Source organism: Neophocaena asiaeorientalis, unplaced genomic scaffold (assembly GCF_003031525.2).
Source record: "Neophocaena asiaeorientalis asiaeorientalis breed wild unplaced genomic scaffold, Neophocaena_asiaeorientalis_V1.1 scaffold965, whole genome shotgun sequence".
Classification (NCBI taxonomy): Eukaryota; Metazoa; Chordata; class Mammalia; order Artiodactyla; family Phocoenidae; genus Neophocaena; species Neophocaena asiaeorientalis.
This window is the reverse complement of record NW_020172079.1, coordinates 52,408-65,035: the sequence shown is the minus strand read 5'-3', so window position 1 is coordinate 65,035 and position 12,628 is coordinate 52,408.

The window sequence follows — 12,628 nt, the reverse complement described above, 5'->3', positions numbered from 1 at the left end:
GGGTCTGTGACTACATAGGTAAGTCCTCTCTTCCTATGTATACCCCTCTCCCTAGCTTTTGTTTTCTCCATAAATGGTAGCATACTAGACTCAGGGTTTTATATTTTGCTTTTTGCACTTAACAATATGCTTTGGAGAGCATCCTCATTTTCCTTTTAAGACCACAGAGGGTATTCCTGCGCAAGCCCTTTTACACAGAAAGTGTTCACGTAACATTTGAAGAGGACAACATTTGCATTTTAATAAGGTACATTCTCTCCAGAGAATGAATTAGGAATGAGAGAATTTGAGAAACCTGCCGAGTATATAATGAGAGGTGAGGATATAGTCTTTTCAGTTCAGCTTAACAAATATTTATGAGGAATTCCCTGACGGTCCAGTAGTTAGGACTCCACGCGTTCACTGCCAAGGGCCTGGGTTCAAACCCTGATCGGGGAACTAAGGTCCTGCATGCCACGCAGCGCAGCCAAAAAAACCTTCCCCCCGCAAAAAAACAAACAAACAAAAAACCCCACAAATATTTGTGGAGGCCACACCAGGAAAAAGGTCCTTTATGAGATGCTGGTATAATAATAGTCAACAGCTATGAAACTCCTAACATGTGGCAGCTTCTGTCCTACACACATTAACTTATCTAATCCTCAACCTTATGATGTAGGCGCTATTATCAATGATTTCCATCTTTCAGGTCAGTACTCCCAGGCATGAAGAGGTAAGTGACTTGCCTAAGATCACATAGCTAATGAAAGACAGAACTGGGACTGCACCCACAGAGTGGGCTCTAGGGCCCTTGTTCTTGTTCACTACGGCCCGCTGCCCTGCTGCCTCTCAGGCACACAAACATTTATGGAATTTCTCGCCAGGCCCTGGGCTTCCTCCCCAGAGAGATATAATGATGCCTTTGACAAAAGCCCCAAGCTCAGAGAGTTAATTGAAACAGGGGCACAGTTCACCCTAATGCAAAACAGAGAACTGATCGGTGTTAAAAGAGAAGAACATATGGAATGTTCTGGAAGTTAGAGGGGGGATGATGAGGAACCTCGAAATGCCCCATGAAGGAAGTGGTGTCTGGCTATGAAAGGAAGCAATGTTTATGGAGCAGCTGTCCCACACCAGATGCTTGATACGCTGAGTGCTTCCAACAACCTTACTATCACCCGCATTTCATAGGTGAAAAAACCTGAGGCTCCCAGAGATGCTTTAAAGGGGTGAAGGGACTTCCCTGGCTGTCCAGTGGTTACGACTCCACGATTCCAATGCAGGGGGCACAGGTTCGATCCCTGGTGGGGGAACTAAGATCCCACATGCCATGCAGCACGGCCAAATAATTTAAATAAATAAATGCTTAGAGGAGCTGACTGTTTGGGGATTTTCTTCCAAGGTGATAAATATTATTTTTAAAACAGTGGGGGTGAAGCCAGGATCCTCTCCCAGGCTGGTCTCTAGGGTGGGGTCTGGCCACCAGCCTGGCAGGGTGTTCCCGATGCCACTGACATCAGCCCTCCTCTGTAGGGCTGTGTGGGATCTTGAGTCAGCTTGGTGTGAATCACAGCCAACTAACAAGCCAAAAGCAATTTGAAGATGACATTGCCCGTACAAAGGGCTGGTTTCCCACAGTGCAGAGACGGTCTGGGGGGAGGCTGCGGTGATGACAATGCAGGAACAGGGTAGGGTTTCCTAGTCAGAGCAGCCTTGAGCCAGGAGGCTCAGCTTCCAGGCTGTTCCCCAAATTTTCTTCTATGGCCCCAGAGGTAGCCACACTCTAAGGCAGAGTTGCCCAAACTTCAGTCTTCCGTGAATACTCCCCCCAAATTTTGCCATAAGTGCATTCCGCCTGTGCTATAATTTACTTAGTCTTTCCATTACATTGATTCAGTTAAAAATTATTCATCCTGGGACTTCCTTGGTGGCGCAGGAAGTCTTATCCAGGCTCCGCGCCCCCAGTGCAGGGGGCCCAGGTTCGATCCCCGGTCAGGGAACTAGATGCCACGTGCAGGCTGCAACTGCGAGTTCACATGTCACAACTAAGGAGCCTGCGTGTCGCGACTAAGGAGCCAGTGAGCCAAAACTAAGAAGCCCACCTGCCACAACTAAGACCCGGTGCACAGTGGTAACCAAGAGCTGCTTGTCCGCTCTGCATGGCTAGGTCTGGAACAAGGAGGCTCAGACTGCAGCTTCCTGGTCTCCTGTGCTTGAGCTCTGGTTCCAGGGCCAGTGCTGCCAACCTTTGCCTAGATCCTGAGGGGCACAGAACCGTCGCGGTCTGCCCAGCGTGGTGTGTTTTGGTGTGGCTTTTCAGCATTGTGCCGCCCAACTGGATCTGACCCTCCAGGTGACAATAACACACACATAGCCCTAGCAGTTCGCAAGTTGGGAGAGGGGTATAGGTTTAAATGCAGGTGGTTTGAAGGAAAGATGTTTAATAAAGGCTTTGATTTAATCTTGAAAAAAAAAGACCCGGAGCAACCTAATTAATTAATTATTCATCCTAAGCACAAACCTTGTGCAATTACAAATTCCATGTGTTCGTTGCATTTCTTTCTAATACGCATTAATGTCAATTAAAACTACTAAAACAACGACGTTTTTCAGCACACCATCTTAAAGCCTCTCCCTTTCGGGAACCCCAGGCTGGAGCACCTCTCTCCCTGGTGAGCAGAGGATTCACTAACTCCACTCCTCCTCTTGCTCCATGACCTTGAGCAAGTCCCTTTGATTTCTCTGGGCCTCAGTTTCCCCATCTCCAGGTTCCTAATAGCTCTTACGTAATGAGGTGGTGAAATGCACAGATTCAAGCCATTCAGCCTGGGTTAGTATTCCTGCCTTCCCTTTCTTGGCAGTGTGACTCCAGGCAAGTCACTAAACTCACCTCTGGCTCAGTTGCACCATCTGTGAAATGGGGACTACTGCACAGGGCTGTTGAGGGACCTTCTCTAAGGACCCTACTCTTACCATCTTATTGTATATGCCACGTGTCCCCTGCCCCCAGCAACTCCTGATCCCTCTTATTCTTCTCTACTTGTCCTTTTCTCCATAGCAGTTATTACCTCCTAACAAACTGTAGGATCGATTGATTGATTATGTTTATTCGCATGTGGGATCTTAGTTCCCCGACCGGGAATCCAACCCATGCCCCCTGCAGTGGAAGGGCAGAGTCTTAACCACTGGACTGCCAGGGAAGTCCCATGTTTATTCTTATTTTCCTCCTGCTTTTCCCTGAGAATGTAAATTCCCTGAGAGATGGAATATTCATCAGTTTTGTTCACTGATGTCCCAAGCACTTAGACACACATGTGCTTTTTAAATTTGGGGGGCTATTGTGATTATCCTGCAGTTTGCATGTCACCATCCATGACAGAGCACGCCTGTTTCCTCACTGCCCTCCCACACAGCATACTTCACATTTTGGGATCCCTGCCAATCAGACAGATTTTTTTTTTTAAAAATGTTATCTGGTTTAGTTTGAATTTGCATTTCTATTAGTATAAGTGTAGATGAGTATCTTGTCATTTGCTCTAAGAGCCATTTGTATTATTTTTTCTATACTTGTACGAATGGTCTAAGTTTTCTCACACAGATCCAGCCCTCCCACAGGGAAACCCATAGCATCGATCTCAGGCTGAGCCCTCTTTGGACCCCTCAGAGGACTGAAAAGAAGAGGATCCCTATCTTCTGGTACGTCTAGATCACAATCATGCTCGATGACTCAAGTCTCCTTTTGGGTTTTCTAGCTGTAAACCAAGGGTGATAATTTACCACGGGTACCAGGAAGGTGACTCAGGGCCAGGGCAGCCCCCAGCTCTCCAACCAGCAGGCTGCAGGTGCCTGTCCCACTGGCAGGCCTGTCCTCAGACTCTGCAGCACTCCTGCCACTTATCCCAAGAAACAGAACTTCTTAGTCCTTCTGGGTTTCTATTTTCTCCCCACGTCTTTAGAAAGCTGTGGTGGGAACAGACCACTGCATTCAAAGGAGGCCCTGAATTGCCCTTTTGTGCTGCATCAATTCCAGGAACCAGCTCAGTATTCTCTGAAAGAGAAAAGACTTGGACAGAAGCCGGCATCCTAAGAACCCTGGAGGCCAGGTCATCATTAATGAGCCACTGGCATCTTTGCCTCCTTAATATGCAAACAGAGCTTCTGCTCCTCGAGCTCCCACTCAACCCAGCTCTGTGCAGATGTTGATTTTAGAGGGAGATTGTTTTCCCTCCAGCATTTGCAAGGCGAGTTCCACAGACCACGGCTTTTTCTACCTGGGGACGTGGCTGAGGATGGTTATTTCCAGGTGTCAGTCATTATCTTGACCATGCATACATGGTGGACAAAGCCCGGGGTTCCGAACAGATAGACCGGGGTTCAAATCCTTGCTCTGCCCCTTCCTGGCTGGATGACCTTGGCGGATGACCTCTCTGAGCAAGTGTGTTGTCATCCCCATATGCATCTACAATATAGTACCTACTTTGCAGGTGAGATGCTGGTGTCTTGGGATGAAGAAAAGATGCAGAAAGGGTGTTTAGAGATCACAGAAGAGGTATTCATTGGCCAGGCTTTCCTCGAAGGAGATGAGACCAAGGGAGTAACCACTGAGTTCTGGAATGATACAATCAAATCCTATTTTTTTTGGTGGTGGGGGGGGTGAAACTCATCAACTTCTTATAACCCTATTATTCTCAAGATTAAAAAAAAAAAAAATCCTTGCCCTGCCTCCTAAGACCCATGTAAGCTAGACCCTGTACCCTCCTAACCACCAATCCACCACTTGGCGTTGGGCTTTGAGGTCCCAGAAGTGTGGGCCTCCATTCAGGTCTAGGAAAATTTAGAGCACCCTCACCCCTCCTCCAGCCTCTGATCCTGGAAGCTCCCTCGACCTGGAATATTGCCCCACTCTTGTCTCCACTCTGGTTAACCCTTGCTCAACATTCAGCTTTCAACTGAAGAAATCACTTACTTGGGATCAGGGGTGGGGTTCCTGAAACCCAGAGTGGATTATTGGCTCCTTAGACCCCCTGCAATTTCCATCTTGTAACGTGCACTGCATATGTCATTTCTGACTCTCCGTTTTCCTTGCTGGGCTGCAAGTTCCTCAAGGATGCATTCCTAGAGCCAACACTGTGACTCCCTGTGACTGGACCCACTGAGTCTGTGGGCAAGGACAGAAAGGGAACTGAAGGGAGGGAAGGAAAGGACAGGCTGGTGGGGAAGACAGGGAGGTACTGGGGGTCCCCTGGAATCCCACAGCATTGCTTTCTGGGGAAGGCCTGGAGATGGAGCGGGTGGATATACAACTTGGTGGCACGTTAAGGAACAGTCCCATTCTGAACTTTGGTGGGTATTTCACTCTTGGAAGCTTCAAAGTCATTTTCAAACCCTAATTACCCCACGCATTAGAGCCCCAGGGAGCCACCAAACTTGGCCTCAATCCTCCCATTTGCAAATTAGAAAAACTGAGCCTCACAGTTCAAAGCTTGCCTGGAGCCAAAAAGGAAATCAGCCTAAAAGGCGGCTCATTCCTCAGGAAACCACTGGGTGGAGCAAGAACTGGAAGCAGAGACTACTAGGGGCCTCAGTTTACTTCCCTGGGTGAGGAGACACCCCGCACTCTGTAATTCCTTAATTCGCTACTGTGGATTTACTTAGCTCAGGGGCCGCCGAGAGGCAGCACCCAGGCAGGTCACATTCGGCCCTCAAACATGTGTTGTGAAGATCTCAGTGTTTTTTATTTTTTATTTGGCTGCATTGGGTCTTTGAGGGACGTGGGATCTTCATTGCCACGTGTGAGATCTTTTTTTTTTTTTAAGATTTATTTATCTTATTTTTGGCTGTGTTGGGTCTTAGTTACGGCAGGCGGGATCTTCACTGAGGCATGTGGGATCTTTCATTGTGGCGCGGGCATCTCTCTAGTTGTGGCATGTGGGTTTTCTCTTCTCTAGTTGTGGCGCGCAGGCTCCAGGGTGCGTGGGCTCTGTGTTTGCAGCACACAGGCTCTAGTTGAGGCGTGTGAGCTCAGTAGTTGTGGCGCACGGGCTTAGTTGTCCCGGGGCATGTTAGTTCCCTGACCAGGAATCGAACCCGCGTCCCCTGCATTGCAAGGAGGATTCTTGGACCACCAGGGAAGTCCCGTGTGGGATCTTTATTTGCAGCATGCAGGCTCTTCCTTGCAGCATGCATGCAGGATCTAATTCCCTGACCAGGGATCAAACCCAGGCCCCCTGCATTGGGAGCACAGAGTCTTAACCACTGGACCATCAGGGAAGTCCCCTCAATGTTTTTTAAAGATAAAAGATTTTTAAATAAAAATCTAGATCTGAGAGTTCTCTTGAAAAATCAAAAGGTCTTGCTGGCCAGGATTCCATTTTCACACGTGCAAGACTGGCTAGAGCTAAGCAGTGACTGCCTCCTTTACACAGGGGGTGTGTTCACCAATTTGCCACAGTCCCCACTGCTCCATCTTGTCTCCCATCTGGCTCACTCCTCTCATTCATGAAACCTGCTGAACCCTGTAGGCATTCGAATCACAGTTCTTGAAGTATCTCCTCCCCTTTAGTCACTACCTGCTAGCTACACTGGCCTTCTCTGGGTTTCTCAAAAAAGTCAAGCTCTTTTCAGTCACAGGGCCTTTGCATAATCTGTTCTCTCTGCCTGGAACACACTTCCCTCCACCAGTCTCAGCTGAATACCTCCTCTGTCTGAATTGGGTTCCCCTTCATGGATCTGTGATTATCTCTCATATCACATATGACAACTTATAATTATTCATGTGTGTGCTTATTTGTCTCTGTCTCCCCTACTAAAATAGAAACCCAAGGAGGGCAAGGATTGCTTGGCGTTATGATTGCTGCATTTGCAGCATGCAGCCCAGAACCTGGCCCATCTTATGAATTTGGTAAATATTTGTGGTATGAATACATGAATGAATGCTGGAATGCATGAATGGGACTCTGCCAGCTCCATGAGCATCCATTCAATGACAAGGGGCCAATCCTCCCTGTCTTCCGGCAGGGTTAGTAAGAGGAGAGCATTTTTCCAGCCTCCCTGTGGGATTCACTCAAGCCCATGTTGGGCAGGCCCATGTGTTCCCTTTTCACAGAAGCTCTGGGATGGAAGGTGAGTGAAAGCACTTAGGGGCATTTGCATTCAAACCCGGGTACATTTGTCAGGGAAGTACAGAGGACTAACGTGATCAAAGGGATGATGAGATGACAGAGCTTCAAAACGAGGCTTCTTCCAGATAGAGAAAAGGAGACTTTAATTAAATCTATAAAATCCCAACTGGATGCAGAGGGAGGGATGATGGACACCCAACCTCAACTGTTAGAAGAAGGAGAGGTTCCACCTTCAAGTTTAAAAGAGTTTAAGGCAAAGAAAAGCCACAAACACACCCCAACCTATTTTGCTCAGAAGGACCTTATGATGTTTCCTACCCCAAGGCAGTGGTAGGATGGGCCAAGAATAAAAACAGGTTTAAGAAGGCTTCAAATTGCTTCAAATCTGTCAATAGGTGACAGATCTGAGGCTAGGTTGGAGGCCCTTTTACAACCGTGTGGTCAATGTTTGGCCAATGTTGAACGAATGGGATGGCATGAATGTCACAGCGTCACCCGCTCCTGCAAGTGCCCACTAGACCCTGCTCAAAGCAAGAGTACTGGGCTAAAGGGATTCAAGTGATTGCATATTTGATGCTTCTGGTACCTCCAAGCTGTACCTGACTCATGTTGAAAAAGTTCATCTCCCAAGCTTGGGCGTCAGCCACTCCAAGAGAGAGAGCCACAGGGAAAGGTTCAGGGAGAGGATTGTGACGATGAAGTAGGTTTGACATTTCGTGCTGGATTCACGGAGAGGGGTCTCTAAAAAGGACAAAGGGATGAAGTGTCAGGAACAGGAATCACCAGGATCTGGTCAATAATCTGCTCCTGAAGTCTCAAATCCCAAGAGGAAGAGCTCCTCATCCTGGGCCACCCCTCAGCTTCTCCTGGCCTCCTGCGGCAGCAGCTCTCCCCTCTAAACCCCAGTAAAACCAGAAAGATGAGCCAGAGGACGAATGTGGGACTTGCAGGTGAAAGCTAGGGGCGCTGGAGAAGGCTGCTTTGAGAAGAGAAAGCCAGTTTCTGCTCACCACAAAAAGGACTTTACTGAAGACTAATGCTCCCCCCCAAAAGGGGATAGAACTTCTCCAAAGGTAATGAGCTCCCTGTCACTGGAGGAGTACAAGGGAGACCCCAGAGGCTATTTTCATGGCACTTGTAGATGGGATTCCAGCATCAAGTACTGACAAGGTTCTTTAATGGGTGGTCTTGGATGGCCTTCAGAGGGAGGGTATTCAGACTTCCTGACATTGTATGCAAACTTTTTTCTGGGTGAGCATCTTTTTTTCCCTAGGGAAAGTGTTGATAACTTTCTTCAGCTTCTCAAAAGTGTTTATGACTTAAAAAAATTTAAAAACACTAAGAAGAACTGATGAGGTCGCCATTTCCCAAACCTGGCTGCACACCAGAACATCTGAGGAGTTAAAAAAAAAAAAATAGGAGGCCCTCCCCAGATCCCACTCCAAGCCCACTGAATCAGAATCCCTAAATATTCGTTTTTTTAAAAAAGCTTTCTCTGGATAATTGTGATACCCTCAACCAGGGACTGGTCTGAAGTCTCTAGAAAATAGTAACCAAAAGTCTTAGTGAATTTTAAGGGACTCTGCACTCCTGAAGCTTTAGAATTCTGAGACAGAGGTCACAAAATAGGCCTATGGGCTGCTCTGGCCTATGGGTGTGTTTGTACACAAATGATGAGGAGAGTATTTTAAAACAATAAACAAACAACTTTGATTCCTGTTTAAAAATTGCAATATTTCACACATGTACACAAAATCCAGTTTTCCATTTCTCCTAAAAAATTAGAACAGATGGCAAAATTTGACCCTCATTCCCAAATCCCAATATTCAACTGGAGCTTAGACAATTAGCCACAGTCCCCAGAACTGTCTATTACTATAATCAGTTGACTTTGCTCTCATGCATTAACTACCTAGCTCCCAAAGTCACTTCAGTTTGAGACCCCTATTTGAGGTTTCCCCAGAAAATCACCAGCTTGGGAGATCCTGCGGTGATTCCCCAATTGAGACAGGGGCCGTCTGCTCCTGGCTGAGCTGGGGCTTGAGGGGCCTCAGGTCCACACTTTCCCCAGCCCCCTGCCTTCCACCCTGCTGACATCTAGGAGTTGTCCTGTCACTCCAGCGCTGGGGCCAAGGACTTCAAAGCCAAACAAGATGCAAGTTGAATTGGCACTAATCCTCTTCAGTCTTGACCTCTTTTCTTCTGCCAAGAAGAACCTTCCTGCCTCTGCTGGCTTCCTATTAAAATTAACAAGCGTTGCAGGCAGGCATCAAAGGCAGGGTTGTGCCTTTAATATTCCAGGCAGGCCCAGGCTGTGATCCCAGCCCTTCCCCGTCTTGCTCTCTTCCAACTGAACCGGGGAAAATGGTTCCGCTGGGAGTGCCAGAATCATCCTCGTCTGTTTGATATTTGCACCAAGGAAAATTCCAGGGCCAGCAGAACATCGTCACAGCAATTTTCTTCAAAGTGCCCTGCAAAGACTGGCCAATTATTCTTAAGAGGCACCCTTAGAAAAGTGTGTTATTATCCCCATTGTATTAGCAGGGAAACTGAGGCCAAATGGCTTGTCCAAGGCCATACAGAGAAAGAGGGAGACAGAATCAAAGCAGTCGCAGTGTAAGTCTATGTCTATCTAAGGCTCGCTCAGACCTGCATCTGGCCCCGGAATTCAAGCACACTTAGGCGCTCCTGCCCAGCTGGGTTGTCATGGCCACCCCTCCCGCTTCTCATGCTGGGTTTCCCAGACCCAAACTTCACAAAGACAGCAGTAACCCCACAGGTGCTGAGGGGAGGTAACAAGCTCTGTCATCAACCCCTTACAATGCAGGAAATGACTGTAGTGGATAACTCTTCTCCTCTATACAACCCTCAAACTGTTGTCTTTGTTTTTTCTCCCTAACATTAATTGGGGATGAGCCGATTATTTTCAGAGAACTATGTATTTATACTGGAGAAACCAACAAATTCAATAACTAGTGCACTATGGTTCTGAGTTGTTAGCGAAATCCCTGCCAGGTGTGTGTGGTGGGGGGGGGCTCTGTGGGTTGAGCCTTGGTTCCTCTATCTAAGGGGCCTGTTCAAACAGAAGTCCCCAGACCCCAAGGATTTTGGAACTGGAGAAAACATTGATCTGGTGAGCCCAGAACACACTGCAGGGGCTGCAGGGCCTGGGCTGCTGAATTGGCTCCCACATCTTTGGAAGAAAAGCACAGCTAAAAGTGCCTGCAGACAATTAACAATTAGAGAAGTTTCTCCTAAATGTGGCTTTGATCCCAATGCTGTAGACAATTTACAGACTGCTTTGGTGCTGGCTGAGGGGTTACTCCTTTAGAAATTTTAGAGACAGGCATCTTCTAAACAGCTGTCTCTTTACCTGCACCCGGAACAGACCACCAGCTCTGACACCTCGTCGCTGTTTCGGGGAAACTGTGGCCCAGGGCAGGGAAGTGAACTTGTGAGTGAGCAATCCGAGTGAGTGAGTTTAGAGGACTCAGTTGCCCTGACGCCCGGGCTGGGCTTCTTGCCCCAGGAGAGAGAAAAGAAGAAACAAGAGAAAAAGTGAGATGTGCAGAGGTAAAGGGGGAATGAGAGAAAAGAAGGAGGAAAGAGGAGGAGAAAGAAGAAAGGCAAGCAGAAGAGGCAGAGGGAGAGATGGGCACAGAGGCAGCCGCATTTATTTCACCATCTGAGCACACACGTCCATGATGCTCACCAATGGTTTCTTCTCCGGTGTCTCAGCTCCCCAATTACACAATTCTTCTTTGTACCCTTGGGTAAGGCAGGTGGCACCGTGTGAGGCCCTCGCCGGATGCTTAACCCAAGCAGGTGGTTCTGCGAATGGCCTCACTCCACAGTCACCTAAGAGGTTTCGAAGGCCCTGGGAAGTTTCCTTCCTCGATTCATCACATGGCCCAGATGATTCGCACTGTGGATGGACTGGTGGCCGGGACACTTCCCCTCTGGGGCCTCAGGCTCCCAATCTGTAAATGGGGTTGGCATTGAGACAAGGTCTGCACCACATTATTGCCCTTACAGCTCTGGCACTCTAGAATTATGTTAATTCCAGGAATTCTTCTGTTTCCCTCCTTTTTCAAGAATTCTCCAGAAGCATTACAGAGCAAATCCAGAACGCCTTGCTAGGAATCAATTTCAACCTGAAGGAAGGGTTTCTAAACAAAGGGGATAAAGTGCAGAAGCCTGAAACGAGCTTTGCCGACTGGGCCCCAGTGGGCTTGCGGAGGACTTAAGGCTGAAGATGCAGCCCCCTCTACTCTCACCTCCTGCCCCCCGACACCTTGAGTGGTTTTCCTGGGTTTACACCGGATGTCCATCTTTATCAACCAAGGTCACTTTGAGCCTCCAACAGGGGAATTATTAAAAACCAGCAATGTGGGAAGACAGACTTGGCACATGTGTGAGAAAATAATATACAGACTGATGCCAAAGTGGGAGGCTTAGCGCTACGTCCTACTGAACGATGGAGGAATGCAGCATTTTAGGAAGAAGAGCGGACCACGTAGAGAAGACATGAGGGACTAAAAGTCTTATGATAATATGCTCAACCTTGGTAGTAATTAGGGAAATGCAAATCAACAGCCAAGGATATGCCACTTCACATCTGTCACACCCGCAAAAATGAAGGCTGGCGGTACCAAGTATTAACAAGGCCATGGAGAATTGGGCACTTGAGTACATTGGTCATGGGAGTGTAAACCCCTGTGGTGAGCAATTTGGAAAGATCTAGTAAAGCAGAACAAGCATGTCCCCTTCAAGCCAGCAAGTCTACTCCTAGGTATACCCCCTACAGAAACTCTGGCACATGTCACATACAGAAACACTATACGTGGATATTCACTGCAGCAGTGCTTATAACAATGAAAAAGTGGAAAGAAACACCTAAATGCCCATCAACTGGGTAAGCTGTGAAGTAGTCACACAATAATATAAAGCAGTTAAAATCATAAAACGCTGAGCCAAAAAAGCAAAAAAAAAAATTGTAAGAGGCTACAAAGAGAATGATGCCATTTTATAAACGGTTTATAAACCTGTAAAACAAGGGTGTGTAATTTTTATAGATACATATGAAATAAAACTAGAAGAACGTGCATGGGCATGATAAACACTTCTTGAAATTGGTTCCCAGGTTTGGTGATGGAGCAAGAATGAGATTTGGAAAGTTAACACGGAGGGTTTCCACTCTGATTATTTTGTTCCTTTAACGATTGAAATGAACAGGACAATGTTAATATCTGATAACACTGGAAGGTTCTGTATTTAATTTTCTATTCTTATCTGTTTTTGAAATCATCCCGAGTTTAAAAAATAATTTTAAAAAGAGAAAATACCACTATGGAGAACAATATGGAGGTTCCTTAAAAACTAAAAATAGAACTACCATATGATCCAGCAATCCCACTCCTGGCCATATACCCAGAGAAAACCATAATTCAAAAAGATAGGGCTTCCCTGGTGGCGCAGTGGTTGAGAGTCCGCCTGCCGATGCAGGGGACACGGGTTCGTGCCCCGGT